At 31.4% G+C, this 15,798-nt stretch overlaps 1 pseudogene; it reads left to right on the top strand.

Annotated features, from left to right (window-relative positions):
* Window positions 4,141-15,798, top strand: part of LOC18589443 — a 21,801-nt pseudogene continuing 10,143 nt past the window's right edge.

Here is a 15,798-nt window from a genome sequence, read left to right as displayed (position 1 = left end):
AATTTTGACTTTTCATTTTAATTTTCCAACACACCTTTATTCCATCTTTATCCATTCCCACCATAATTAAATTCCACAAATTTGACAAGTGTTGGTGGTGCAAAATTACCATTTTGCCCCCGATATGGCAAAATTATCGTTTTGCCCCTATACCCCAGAAATACTGGAAATTAAAAATTTCTCACTCCGCAAACTCCAATTATGTTCTAAATAATCTAAATAATTAATCTTGATCAATTGTTACCAATTTTTTTTAAAAAAAAATTCCTGTTTTGTCCTTAAATGACAAAATGATCGTTTTGTCCCTAATCGGTCAATTCTCCCGATTGACTCCAAACTGAACCTCGAACTCCGAATCACTGTTTTGAGAAATCCCTGAACTGTGAAATTTGAAATTTCATCTTAAAATTCCTATTTTAATTAGTTCGAGGTATAAATCAACTTAGTTATATTTTTAAGTACAATACCAACTTTTACCTATTTTATCGAGATATTCTAATACACAGGCATGATGTCAACTATATGTATGATCTGACAAATAATTTAGGGCTGGGCTTGGCACAAGGCATACTTATAATTACATCAAAATAATTAAAAACATATTATATATATTCACAAATCCGATGAACGCCTTTCCTCCAATTCTTCCAGCCAACACCAACTCATCCACAATTGGATACCAAGTCCTTAATAGTACCTATAACGATTATCCCATCAATAACCACATAAAGTCCATAAATTTTGTAATAGTTTTATTTTTTCCACCAAACCCTAAGCAATCTTTCCATAAACTTAAAATCAGCATCTAATATTCATCCTAATCATGATTCCATATTATAAATAGCCTAAGTTCATAATAATCTTACCTTGTTGAGCTTGTGGTATCCAAAATTAACCAAAACCTAGGGTTTTAAAGATAAATGGATTTTTAGAAAATCTTCAAATTTGGAAATGAAAACCAAGGGATTTGATGTTCAAGAAACTAAAATATTACCTCCAAAATGTTCAGAAACAAGATTCAAAGCTTAAATCCAAGTTTGTTTGGTGAGAAAATGAAAGAGCAAGGTAAGAAAAGACCAAAGAGAGAAGAGACGGAAGAGGGGTAGAGAAAGAATTGAGAGAAGAGAAAATAAAAAGTGCTGGATGTTTCTCAAACTTTGGAGGGTTAAAAGACTTGTAAAATTATGGTATTGTCTTTATTTTTTTTTGTAAAACGTGACATAGGTATCGATACTTAAGACATAAGTATCTATACTTTTCATTTCTGGGCACAAGTATTGACACTCTAAGCATTGATATTTGTTCAAATAGGTGCCTTTTTGAGTTTCAAGTATCGATACTTCATTCAAATGTATCAATATCTTCTTAACAGAATGTCATTTTTAAGTTCAAAACATGCCCCAATTGGCTCTCTCTTCGGCCTATCTTTCAAATAGACTTAGTAGTTCATGAAATATACATTTTCTAAGCAATAGACTTAGTAGTTCAGCCACCATTCTCTGCTCTAATTTACAGCAGAAAATTCTATCAAACAAAAACTCACCAAATCCAATATAATCTTGTATTTGGATCAAAAACCAACTCTAGAGACCAGCCAACAGTTTATTCCGTTCAAACTTGGAATAGTAGTTCATTAATCACTCATCGGAATGGCTATTCCATGTCCATTAGGAACCGGCATCAAATATCAAATTTTGGACTGCGAAAGACTAACATGGTGATTTGGCAGCTGCAAGCCATCGACGGTGCCAAAACGCCAAATCAAGGGCCAAATGTGGTTGCTTAGCAGCACCAAAATGGTACCTTTGTAGCTGGATTGGTTGTTTGGAGCGCAACAGTGCCCTTGCGAATGGATTTGCACCCTTCCGACTTAATTTGGTCAATCTGACCACTATCGAAACCTATATGGCTCATCAGTGATAGTTGGCTGGAGGGTTTTTAGTTGTACTAAACAAATGAATTAAAAATTGAAAGAAAATAAAAAAGAAACAAAAAGGAGAAAAAATAGAAAATAAATAAAGAAAAATTAAATAAAAATACGTGAAGTAGAAGAAACAAAATAAAAATAAAATTGATTTTTTATAAATAAATTTTTATTTTTTATTAAAAGGTAAAATAGTATTTTTGAGATTATTCCTTTTGTATTCCTTAAAGTTATTCTAAGGAACCAAACATACTCATAACATTCCTTTTCTATTCTATTTATATTCTCATAAAATAACTATTCAATTCTTACCATATTCCATTTAACAAACCAAACATGACGTTAGGGGTTTCTTTCCCTCAAAATTAAATTAAAACTACTCAAATGGCCACTTACTCCCTTTTGTGCTTTTCTTCCTCTTTTCTCTTCCACTAAAAAAAAGTTAAAAGAGCATATATGGAGCACCCATAGGGTTTTGGATGCCCTAAAATCTGACTCAAACCTTTTCAGGGTTTCTTAGGGTGATCAAACTGTTTCAAATAAGGAAAGTTGAATTTTCAATTTTAAAATTATTACTGTCTATTTTTCATGAAAACAAATTAGAAACATATCTTGGAAAGCTAAATAATCTTATGTTTCAAATCCAACCGGTTTGGTTTCACTATGATTGTCAGATGGGTATGTTTCATCCAAATGTTCAAATGAGTCAAATTTAAGTTAATTATAAAATAGTTTAATACAATATTTTATTGTAAATTTCGAGAAACACATTTAAGCTGAAATTTTAGCCAAAGGTCCGCTCAAGGATCTAGTTTCATCGAAGAATATCCTAAAATAAAAATTATTGGAAAATCATGAAGAAGAAAATATTTTATTAAAATTAACAAATCACTATGAAAAGCATTTCAAAACAGCTTAGTGAAATTTTTCTTCGAAAACCCTAAGCTAAAAGACATAGCAATAAATAGAAGCATAAGATCAATGAACATGACAGACTTAAAATTTCTAAATTTTAATGAAAATATGGTAACTTTAACTTGTTGTGACAGCCGGTTTTCTTTAGCTGCGTGAATACTGAATCAGGAAGCTAAACTGTTATCCATGCCGTCTACTATGTCTATGTGCCACCCTTTGCCTCCATACTTTCACCCTCTCCTTTTCAGGGTGTCAGCTTTTGGTACGTGACCTTTTGGGGCTTTATAAGCAAGTGGAGTAATGGCAAATTGCAGAAAGCCTTCTCAAAACCACTGGACCGTAGGGCGAAGACCTTTTCTAGCAGGGTAAAAGATAAAGTGGAAGTAAGTGCAATTTTAAATCAATTAATCAAATCCTTAATTCGGAAATTCAAAATTAATAGGTTTGACAAAATTTTATTTGATTAATGGAAATTTCATGAATTTCACTAATTTCTTGGATTTAGGTTTGAATTGTAATTAACATCTTCAATTTACATTTTTATCTAAATTCTTGAAGTTTAAACCCTTTATTTTTATAAGCCTAGAATTTGAAATTCAACATTTTTAATAATCTTAAATTCCAGATGGGTGAAAAATAATTATTATTTTTTAAAAATAAAATAATTTTAAATTTGTACATGTTAAACTATTTATATAGAATTATACAAAATTATAATTATTTATTTCAAATAGTCCAAATCCAAGCGTACATCTCATTCCTCCAATGTATAGAATATCAAAAAAACCATTAGTATTTCTTGTTTTTTTCAATTAAGAAAATGGGATATTCAAGCCTGACTTTTTAAATAGATTAAATATATGCATTTATCAGTGAGTCAATACTTGGAAGTAATAAACTAAACTATTACAATTAGTCAAAATTAATAAATTGTTTGCATGGAATTTATATATATATATAACGTTGGCAAGTTTAGACCGTTCCATATTATGTCCAATTGAATTAAAAGCAATTAATAAGGTTCGGTGAAGGTTGTGATCAGGAGATGTTGATGTATCAAAAGCTTTACCGTAAATCCGAGGTACCGTAGTTAATGTCTCCTTCTTTGCTACTCAACGCAGGCTTCACTTTTCTCTATTCCTCTCTATTCCTTCTGTCTCTCTCTCTCTCTCTTTCTCTCCCTTTCTGAGGTTAGCTTTCCGTAGTATTTAATATGTGTTCTCGATCTCTTGCTGTCTCCTACCTAGCTTGTTCATTTTCTTTTTGTTTCTTCCGTCCCATTTTGTTGAAGTCTTGGAGCAATGAGATTAGCTCTTCTCTGTATTTTGGTTGGTCTATTGATTTTTGCGAGGGTTGGGACAACTGATGCGGTGGCAATGAAGACTTGGCCATCTGCTGGGGAGCAAGGGCCGACCAAGGCTGGCTTAAACAGGTACTTCTTAACCACTTGGAGAAAGAACATCACTTCGGAGGGCAAGCGAGTTGTTCCAACCGGTCCAAATCCCTTACATAATAGGTAGATGTTAGAGATGAAATACATTTACAATGTAAAAACAAGATACAGTACTTTCATGGGGTTGCACTTTAACTGTTAACAGTTTTAGGTATCAGTTTCCTGGAATCATCAATGTGATTTGATGCTGTAGAGTAGAATACTGGAATTGCATTCCTCTTTTCCATGTGGATCCGAATGTAGATTCCCGTTGGCCAGAGCAACTTCTAGGCTTCGCGCATTTTTTAAGAATGCACTTCTTCTAAAAGTTGTAACCTTTCAACTAACTCATTAATCCATCCATTTTGTTTTTTTTATTTATTCTGTTTATCCTATAAAAAATTATATATATAATATATTTATAATATATTAGTTTATTATNATATATATTAACTTAGAGATAGATGCATTTATCCGCTCAAAGAGTTTGCATTAAATCTCTCCTTCCAAAATAATAATAATAATAATAATAATATCACCTATTTAATCTTGTTTTATTTAAGTAGTTGAGTATCTTATTTTTTGGTAAAAAATGGGGTATGATTGCAGAAGTTAAAAAAAATAAGGAAAGGAAAAAGAGGGGACAAACAATTTGTATAATATATACTTATGAGTATTATTATCCTTTATACCGAAAATATTTATCCAAATTCTAGCAATATATTTTAACTCAAATATTGAGAAATTTGGGTTGGACTTCAAATTGCTCTCAATGGATATGTTTCTTGGTTCGAAAAGTAATACTAAATTCTCATTCGAAAGGAGCTTTATCACTAGATATGTTGCCTACTCCTAATTTTTACTTGAATAATTTTAAGGGTGTACTACTTTACAAATTGACATGGTACATTTAAGATTTTACTTTAAGTATTCCTTGCAAAGATCGAATACAAGTTAATAAGAAAATGGCACTCCCTTCCTTATAAAAAAGAAATTTTAATGCAACATTTAACTTTTTTTTTTTCGCAAGGTCAACTATAAAAGATGTCCTAAAAACACCCAAAAATTACACTCTAGTCCTTATTCTTTCAAAATTGAAAATTTTCCTTTGACTTTAGGTCTGTTAGTAATATGTTGATGGAATGTGGTTTATCCATACCATGTTAGTTTTTTTTTTTTTTTATCTCCACAAATCAAAATATGTTGTGTCTTTTATGTGTTAAATTAATTTTATGTCCTTATATGTTCCCAAAAATCAAAATATGTTTGGTAGTGGTTATTTCATGAGATATGAATGATAAAGTTTCCTCAAAAATAATTTTTCATTAGAGGAAATTATAACTTTCTCTTGAAAATTTACAAAAACTTTCGCAAACTACTATTTTCCTACACAGTGATCCACACGCCTCTATCCAATATTTCTTTAATTAAAACATTTATAGATCTCGATTTTTTCCCACTATTGTAGACCTCAATTTTTAATGATGCAAAAGAGGTTTTGAATTTAGACTCTTTAGTGCATTTAGATAGGAAATTTCAATAAAGAAATTCATTTATAGAGAAAATTTCGAAAATTCTAAAATTAAATTACCTTATTTGGTAAAATAAAAGTTAAAATCCTCAAAATTCTTGAAATTTGGATGAGGGATTTTGAAGGACCCGAATTCTCATGTCAAATTCTATCCCTAGAGGTGAAATTAGAGAAAATTCTTGATTTTATTTAAGAAGATACCAACAATTATTATGTTTCCTTTTTTTTGCGACATTTATTTTTTTAACTCTAATTACAAATATTCGTTTTTTTTACCTTTTCACAATAGTAAGATCTCTATATTTTTCCAAATCTAAGGACACCTATATTGCATATATATTTTTCTCCATTCTTATTTTTATAACCCCAGCAGCATTATTTATCTTTTATAATTATTTTTCATCATATCTAATTCAAATAATACTCAGAATTTTGTTAGAAAAAATATTTATCCAAATAATACAATTAAAATTGTTGTTATTTAAATTGATGCATTTTAAAATGCCTTTATTTTTAAAATTCTTTAAATTTTGAAATTTCTCGTTTCAAACGCACTCTTTGATATTTCCAAAGAGAACTCATTATTTTCTTTAGCTTCAAAAAGAACCTTTTAAAGATTTCTTTAAAGCTTCCCTAAATCTTGTATTCTTATCTAGTTCAACAAATTCCTAATTTCTCAAAATCATGACCGCTTTTTGAAGAGATTTGTTTTTATTTGAAATTAGATTTGTGGGCTATTCCAATGGCTTTAGTTTTAGTCATTTCAAATGTAAGCGGGATGGGAATCACTCCTAACTCTTGCCATGGTTTTAGTTTCAGTCACCCACCAATTCATGAGTCCTTCAAAGTCTTTAGCTTTACGAGCAACCAACACTCCTCCTGTAAAGCACCAAGCTCTTGCTCTATTATGGCACACCTCATTTTGGGAAGAATAGGAACATAAATTTGGTTTCCAAAAGATTTTTCGTTTGCTAAATTTGATATAAGTTTAAACTTTTTAAGCAATAAGACTAAGGAAAACACAAAACACTTACAAAACTTTCACCAAACGTAGAGAAAGGGTACATCAGGAGATTTTGTCTACAGTAAGGGCGACCTTACTGTAAAGTCATCACTATCTCTAAATAATAAAAAGTTTAAAAAAAAAAGAAAGTAATTAAATAGGTTAACAGGTAAATCACAAAAAAATTAAGTATATTTTTTTATTTATTTTATTCATTTAACAAACAAAATAAATACTCTATCTTACTTATCTTATGCACGTTTTTATAATTTTTTACAAATAACTATATTACAACTAAAATTTTAACGTAACTTGTTTGATCGGAATTGGAGTATGCCCGAAGAAGAGTGGAGACATATCGTGGATGACTTTCTAGCCTCCTTTAGTATAAGCAGGCATTCATTACTTGAATTGTTCACTTTCTGTCTTTTGGATGATCACTCAGATGAGGCTTTGCTGGAATCTGTTGAGATTCTAAGACAAAACAAAATTTCCAAACACTGAAGAACGGATGAAGAAAAATGAGAGAAGAAAGAATATGCTTTAAATCAGTGAATCAGCAAAATGCATCAGACTTTTTCATTCCATATTTTGCTTATATATTCATCAACTACAATGAAAAACTAACTGAAGCCTTAGATGTAGTTTTGGGAAAATAAAATTGAGCAACAGTAGGCCAGGCATAGAAAACCAAGCATAGTTTTCAATGTCAAACAACGATTAACAGAGGAATAAAACACATGGCTACTAACCATTACAAAGGAACAAAATAAACGACATTTGACTTTGGCTTTTAAGCCTTACATAAATGAAACGACACACCTATTTGACGTTTAGCGAGAACAAGACACAAGGAAATAACGAAAGGACACTATAAACTTGCATATAACTAGACATAAATTGGTAAAGTTAAAATGCCTTCATTTTGTAACCAAAGGTTACCTTCTTTAATATTCAAACAACTATTACTTCCCTCAAAAACTTTGCTTCTTTTGTTTTACTAGATTAAGATCATTTTCCAACACACCCCCACGATCATTAGTCTGGTAAACACCCAAAGAAGATCTCAGAGTTTTGAATCTGTCTTTGCTTAGACTTTTGGTGAAGATATCAATCAATTGAGCATTAGTGTGGTAGTACTCGAGCTCAATTTCTTGATCTTTAACAGCATCCCTAAACGCATGAAACTTTACTCTGATGTGCTTTATGCATCCATGTTGTATTGGATTTTTGGCTATGGCAATCGTAGATTGGTTGTCCACATGCAGCATTGTGACTTAACTTGACTGAATCCCAAATCAAAAAATACCTTTCTTAACCATTGAGCATGATTTGTTGCTGTAACAATGGCAATGTACTCAACCTCAACTGATGACTGAGCCACTACCTCCAACTTTTTCGAGTTCCATGAGAAAACTCCACTTCCAAGAGAAAAACAAAATCCTTAAATACTCTTTAAATTAGCCACAGATCCTACTGAATCACTATCAATATAGCCTTGTAGCTCATTGCTTTCCTACTTCAAGTACCTTAAACCAAAGTCAACAGTACCTTTCACATATCTGAGAACTCTTTTTACAGCTACAAAATGCAATATTAAAGGAGATTGCATATATCTTGACAGTAAGCTTTTGGCAAACATGATATCTGGTCGTGTTGCTGATAAGTACAACCCAATCATGCTTTTGTAAAGCAGTCCATCAACTTTTGTTGACCCATCATTTTTACAAAGTTTGCAACTTACAATGAGTGGGGTGTGAATAAGTATGCAGAAGCTTATATTAAACCTTTTTAATAAGTCCTTTGCATACTTGGTTTGATGTAGTATAATTTGACCAGTAGCTTGTTGAACTTCCATACCTAAAAAGTAGGTCATTAATCTTAGATCAATCATCTCAAACACAATCATCATCTAATCTTTGAACTCTTTTAAATAACCCTCATTAAGTCTTATAGTCAATAAATCATCTAGATATAAGGCTACAATGAGTATGACTGAGTTATTTGAGTTTTTTACATAGAATGTAGGCTCAGTTACACTCCTATTGAAGACTTGACCACTGAAATGCTCATCAATCCTTTCATCCAAGCTCTGAGAGCTTGCTTGAGGCCATAAAAAGCCTTAATAAGTTTGCAAACTTTGTTTTCTGATCCTAGTTCTTCATATCCCTCTAATTAATCTATGTAAATGTCTTCTAACAGTATTCCATTTAAGAATGCAGACTTGACATCTAGATGAAAGATTCTCTAACCTTCCCTAGCTGACAAGGCAACTAGTAATCTTATAGTGTCATGTCTGGCAATATAGGAAAAAGTCTCAAAATAGTCAATACCATATGTTTGTGAATAACACTTCACTACTAATCTTGCTTTGTACTTGTTGATTGAACTGTCTAGATTCAATTTTGTTTTGTAAATCCACTTGACTCCAATAACACTTTGATCCTTAGACCTATCAACAAGAATCCAAGTCTCATTCCTTTTATTCACACTGATTTCAACATCCATTGCAGCCTTTCAATTTGAATTAAAATTAGCTTTAGTGAAGCTTGAAGAATCTAAAATGGCAACATTACAGCTGCTATAGATATCCTGAAGTGTTCTTGTTCCTTTTATTGCCAAACTTTCTTCTTTTGAATCAACTGAATCATTGTCATCAAACTGCAATTGATCATCATTAGAAGAAATTTCATTTTCAGAATTGTCTACAGTCTCATTTCTCCAACTCCATTTTTGCCCTTCATCAAAAACAATATCTCTCCTCATGAATAGCTTCTTAGTATTAATGGCATACAACCCATAACCTTTAGAGGACTCACTGTAGCCAAATCGTATAGCCATGACTGACTTGAAGTCTAATTTAGTCCTTTTTTGATCTAATATATTGACATAGCAGATGCAACCAAAAGTTTTCAAATGAGTTACATAGGGTTGTGTTTATACCACATTTCATAAGGAGTTTTGAGTGTCAAAACTCGAATATAGGCCATATTTAGTAAATAATTTATAGTATTGATTGCCTTTGTCCAAAATACCCTTAGTAAGTCATTTTGAAACATCAAGCATTTTGCCATTTCTACTATTTCTTTCTGCAACTCCACTTTGTTGGGGACTATAAGTCATTGTAAGTTGATGATAAACACCAAGTTTCTTCAAATACCTTTTAAAGTTAGCTACAATATACTTTATGCCATAATCACTTCTCAGATTTTTAAACTTCATATCAAATTGGTTTTCTGTTGAGGCTTTAAATTTGATAAAATGATTCAAAGCGTCTGATTTGTTTATAAAGTATATCTACCAAAATCTAGTCAAGTCATCAATAAACATAATGTAGAACCTATTGTTATTCAATGATAGAGTTCTCATTGGTCTATAAATATCAATGTGTACAAGCCCATGTTTCTAAGTAGCCTTTCATTTTCTTTCCTTTGGAAATGGCTTCCTATTTTGTTTTCCTTATTGACATACTTAACACAGTTTATTTGGTTTCTTTATAGCAAGAAAGCTTTTTACCAAGTTATCAGAGGCCATTTTCATTAGTGAACCATATTTCACATGCCCTAATCTCTTATGCCATATCTCGAATAAATCACTTTCATTGTTGTTAGCCTTATGTTCTATTTCCATCATATTTAAAGGATAACACTTATTTTTCATCTTAACTGTCAACAACTCAACACTAGTAGGTTCAAAGATAATGCACTATTTATCTTTAAACAACATGGCATAGTGATTGTCATTTAACTGACCTACACTGAGTAAGTTTTGATTAGCCTCAAATACATAATGAACATAATTAATGAATCTGGTACTTGAGGGAGTATCAACTACTATAGTACTAATACCAATTATTTTGTAAACCCCATTTCCAATTTTTACTTAAGCTTTAAGCTTCCTATCAAGCTCAGTGAATAAGCTTTCATTACTTGTAAGGTGGTTTGAATATCCATTATCAATCAACTAGGAGTCCTTTACTGCCCACTTATCATCCAACTTAGCCATGAAAAACAACTCTTCAGATTCAATAACCTTTTTAGCTACTACAACCTTGCTTTTTGCTTTAGTTTTATAAACTTTACATGCCTTCTCCATATGTCCTTGCTGGTTACAGACTCTGCATTTCACATTTGGCTTGTACTTCGTAGTACTTCGTAGTGTGGTTTTTCTTCTTGTAGTGAGGGCAAAAAAGGTACTTATTAGTATGCTTACCCTACTTACCGTCACCAACTTTGTTTCCATTTCTCTTAAGCCTTTTAGAACCACCTCCTTAAACTTTTAAGCCCTTAGTCTTGGTTGCTAAGGCATTTTAAATGGAGTATTCACTCTTGATAACTTTTCTTTGCTCTTAGACTAGAAAATGCATTGATTAATTCATTCAGTAAGATCTAGTTAAGTCTTTTGAGGCTTTTAGAGAGGAAATTTTGGCCTCAAACCTCTCTAATGAGCTCACCAAGAACGTATTTACTACTTTTCTCTTTGTACCTTCTTCCCTTAGCAACCCTAACTGATTCACTATTCGTAAAATTCTATGTAAATAAGCTTGAATACCTTCATCATCCTTCATCTTCAGTCGCTCAAACTCCCTTGAAAGATTCAGAATCTACATTTGCCTGGTGTGATCGCTCCTTTGAAACTGTTCCTTCAAAGTATCTCGTACTTGCTTAGGATCATCAAAGTTCATAATCCTAGTGAAAATAGTGTTTGAACTAATAAAGTGAAGGCATGAAAATGCCTTATATTGCTTGGCAACCTCCTCACTATGCTGCCTAATTTTAACCAATGTGGGATTAGCAAGTCTTTGGATCGGAGGATCACCCTCAACTTCAACTACGTCCTATAAGTCAAAAGCTTTAAGATAAGCCTTCATTTTCGTTGCTTAAATGGGTTAATTTCAACTTGAAAAGATTAGAGGAGTTGAAGTTCTGAAACCAGCAGTAACCATTGAACTAGTGATTCAATCAACCAGATGACAATCAAGGAAGAATAAGAAATGTTATATAGGTTCCTTAAGAAGATAGCTCTGATACCATGTTAAGATTCTAAGAGAAAACAAAATTTTCAAAAAATGAAGAACACTGAAAGACAGATGAAGAAAAATGAGTGAAAAAAGAATATGTTTTAAATTAGTGAATTAGCAAAAGGCATCAGACTTTTTAATTCCATAGTTTTCTTATATATTCATCAACTACAATGAGAAACTAACCGAGGCCTTAGATGTAGCCTTGGGACAATAAAATTGAGTAACAATAGGCTAGGCATGAAAACCAAACATGGTTTTCTATGTCAAACAACAATTAACAGAGGAATAAAACACATGGCTACTAAGCATTACAAAGGAATAAAATAAGACGACACTTGACTTTGGCATTTAAGCTTTACATAAATGAAACAACACACCTATTTAACATTTAGCTAGAACAAGACACAAGCAAATAACAAAACAACATTATAAACTTGCATATAACTAGACATAAATTGGTAAAGTTAAAATGCCTTCATTTTGTAACCAAAGGTTGCCTTTTTCAATCTTCAAACAACCGTTACTTCGCTCCAAAACCTTGCTTTTTTAGTTTTTCCATATTAAGATAATTTTTTTTATAGAATCTCATCAACTTCTTCTAGAGATCTGTGGTACAGCAACTTATCCTAAGATTGCACGAGTTCTGTTAGAAAGACAAAATTCTAAGGTAGCTTAAATGGTTTTATGTTAGTCTGGTAATGATGGTGGATCATAGTTGGTATTGCTTAATGAGGTTCTCACTATTGTTCGGGTGAAAGTGGAGTGCAAGCTTTTGTCTAAATCATTTACATATCAGCGAATGCTTAGTATGAAATTTTGGAAAAAAAAGTTCAACTATGGATCAAGTAAAGATGCATTTGATGATTCGAAAGGTCAATGCGAGTCTTGGATGGACTGGATATAAGTATTGGTCACTGAATTATGTTGTTTATGTTTTCAGACAAACTTGGTAGATAAAATAATAGACTTACTACATAGTTTGTAATATTTGGGTTTACTGGAAGTCTCACATGGATGTTAATTACTTATCCAAATGTGACTATTCACTTTAAGACAAAACTTTTAAAATAAACAGATTCTTTTTTTAATGTTTTTTAACCGACACAATTGTTGAAACACACTGGTTGATTGTTTAATGTTCTCAATAGACACAGTTATTGAAACATATTGGTTTAATATTTGTAAAAGGGAACGTACTTTCAATACAGACTTTCACTTTTAATAGAATTTTGCAATAGGCTTGTTGTATCCTAAAAAGTCCTTTTTTGCAAATCCCCATAGTAGGCAAACTCTTAAAAAACAGTGTGTTATCCACATCTTAAGGCTTTTGACTTATTTTCTTATGCTATTTTTCTACAAAAGTTGTAATGGAGTTTTGATGAGGAGAAACATATCCTCCAAATGCTTGTTAGATTGTGCAACTAATGACCCTTGAAATACTATTGGAAGTCTCCTTGTTGTATTCTACCTTCAACGCTATTGATATGTTGAGGCATATCAAGTTAATCTTAAACTTTGGAGCTTGGAGCAAGAATTCATTTCAAATGATTTTGTTAATGAAAAAGTTCTATCCAGAATGGAACCACAACGTCAAAGGAGAAAAGTATTGGTTGATAAAGGTATAGAACTGTTGCTCGAAGTCCTCCTGTAACAAGTAAAGATTGGAACATTGTGTGATATAATGATTGCTTTTGGTCAAGAGGTTGAAATGCCAGCAAGATCTAGTCTTCCCAAATTGCAAAAATTGAAATAAGCCAATTTGTTGGTTCCTTCCACTTTTGATTCTATTTTTCTATGACTAGACCATATGGCTACTCTTTTAAAACCACCAATTTTTGAAATTCCTAAAATGTTAAGCTGATATGTCAATAATTCTCATGTTCAAGCTAGTAACTAGGGATCCTTTTTAATTCTCCAGGGGAAGTTATTTACAGATGCAGAAAGAGTCTCAAATGTTGAAGTTGGCAAAAACATCAAATTTGATGACATCTCAAGTCTTCGACTTCTTTGTGCATGTAACACCCTATACAGTAAATGTTAACTACTAGAGTTTATTGGGTGGTAATTGAAGTGAATTAAGGTCAATTTTGATGTTACTAAGCATGGGATGGTGGATGGAATATTTTGAAATAAAATAATATTTTATTCATGATACAATGATATTAAAATAATATTATTATATTTAAGGTCGAATTTAATCATGTCTTCATGAAGGAGGTGTTAATTGGTCACAGTAAACATAAGTGGGGGAGATTGATAAAATAATAAAGGTGATTGATAATATAAGGTATTATTACTATTAAATAAATATATATATATATATATATATATACATACATATATTGTATATATACACATATATATTAGATAAATTATAGTAAATAAACATTAAAATAACAATGAAGAAAGACTAAAGGTTAATTAAATTTATATGGTTGGCCTTAGGTGAAGGATTGTGCATGTATAAAACACCATGTGCAAGATTACAAAAGAAAAAGCATGCAATGATATGGTTATTCAGCCATGTAAAGATATCAATAGGAAATGAAAGAATAAACTATATTTCAAAGTAGGATTAAGTGGATAGAAGAATCTACAACTAAGCCAATAATGAGAAAAGCAATATGACTAAAGATAGGATAAACAACGAAATTATTCATGGGCAATGTAGGTGTCACGAATCTGCTCAAAAGATGTAAGAATGGATAGGGAAAATCCATGATGGCCAATACATGGCAACCACAATCTACCAAGGGGGAAAGAAATTATCTTCAAAATAATCTTAGAATGTAATTTACCAAAGAAGATCCACCCATTTCACCTGCTCCGAGCTACCATTCTTCTCCTCTAGAAAATTGAACACTATGAAGTGCATTTTCAAGAGTTTTTGGCATAAAGTGGACTAACAATGTGAATAAAGAGTGGTCTGCTTTATTTTACTTTCTAAACCCAAGCCTCCATTGCTTTCAATAAGCACTAAAACCTTCACCAAACCACCATATAAAGCTAAGAATTTGAAAGAGATAAATTAGAGGTCGAATGGAAGGAATGAGAGCTAAGCTCTCGGCCAAAAAGAAAGAGTTCATGCATCAAGATTGAGCCTACTTTAAGAGGTTTAAGGCTCCCCAATTAATTTTAGAAGCTGAAAGAGAAAAATCAGTGGGTTAGGTAAAGAATCTTTTATTTTGTTGGATCCTAAATCTAGAGTTTGATTGCTTAAAAGCTGTTGAATTTTTTTGTATGGTAGCCTTTGGTGTCTCAGCTTGGAGGTTGCTGAAGTTATACTTTGAGTGAGTTAACCATTCATAAAGGTGAGGAGAGGAAGCTTAAATCTTAAGTTCTTGTCCTATTTAAGTATGATTAAAGGAGGATATTTGAACAAGTTTGACTTACAAATTTTAATTGTACCTAAGATGTAAGGAAATTGTAAAGGAAAGGAGAAGTTGTTGGAAAGATGTTGAATCCAAAGTCTATCTCTAAAGATTCAGTTGAGATAATGAATTGAGTATTAAGGTAAGCATAATTGGTGAAATGTGAGGTTCATGTTGTGATTTATTTTACTGGCAGAATGTACAATGATAATGCATTAAAAATTTTATTAATAGTTGTGAAATATGGTTGCTAGGAGGAGGCTAGCTGCTGGAAATCTAACCTAAATCATGGTCTAGTTCTAAGGTAGCGTTTAGTACTTTACAATGTAATGTGATTGCAGATAATATGATTGCAAGTAATGTGATTGCAGGAAAGATAACATTGCAGTGTTTGTTTTACAAGTACTTTACAAGGTATGTAATGTTAATTTCCAAAACTACCCTTATATATTAAAATATAAGTTTAACATGTATTTTTTTTATTGTTAATTTTTATATAATGTCATTTTTAAATATATTTTTAATTAAATATATTTTATTTTTCATTTCTTATTACAAGAATATATTTTATTTTTATTTTTAATATAATTTCTTATATT

This window comes from Theobroma cacao, chromosome 9 (assembly GCF_000208745.1).
Source record: "Theobroma cacao cultivar B97-61/B2 chromosome 9, Criollo_cocoa_genome_V2, whole genome shotgun sequence".
In the NCBI taxonomy this organism is placed as follows: domain Eukaryota; kingdom Viridiplantae; phylum Streptophyta; class Magnoliopsida; order Malvales; family Malvaceae; genus Theobroma; species Theobroma cacao.
Note: the sequence above shows the minus strand (reverse complement) of the source record. Positions and strands in the feature narration are given on the sequence as shown.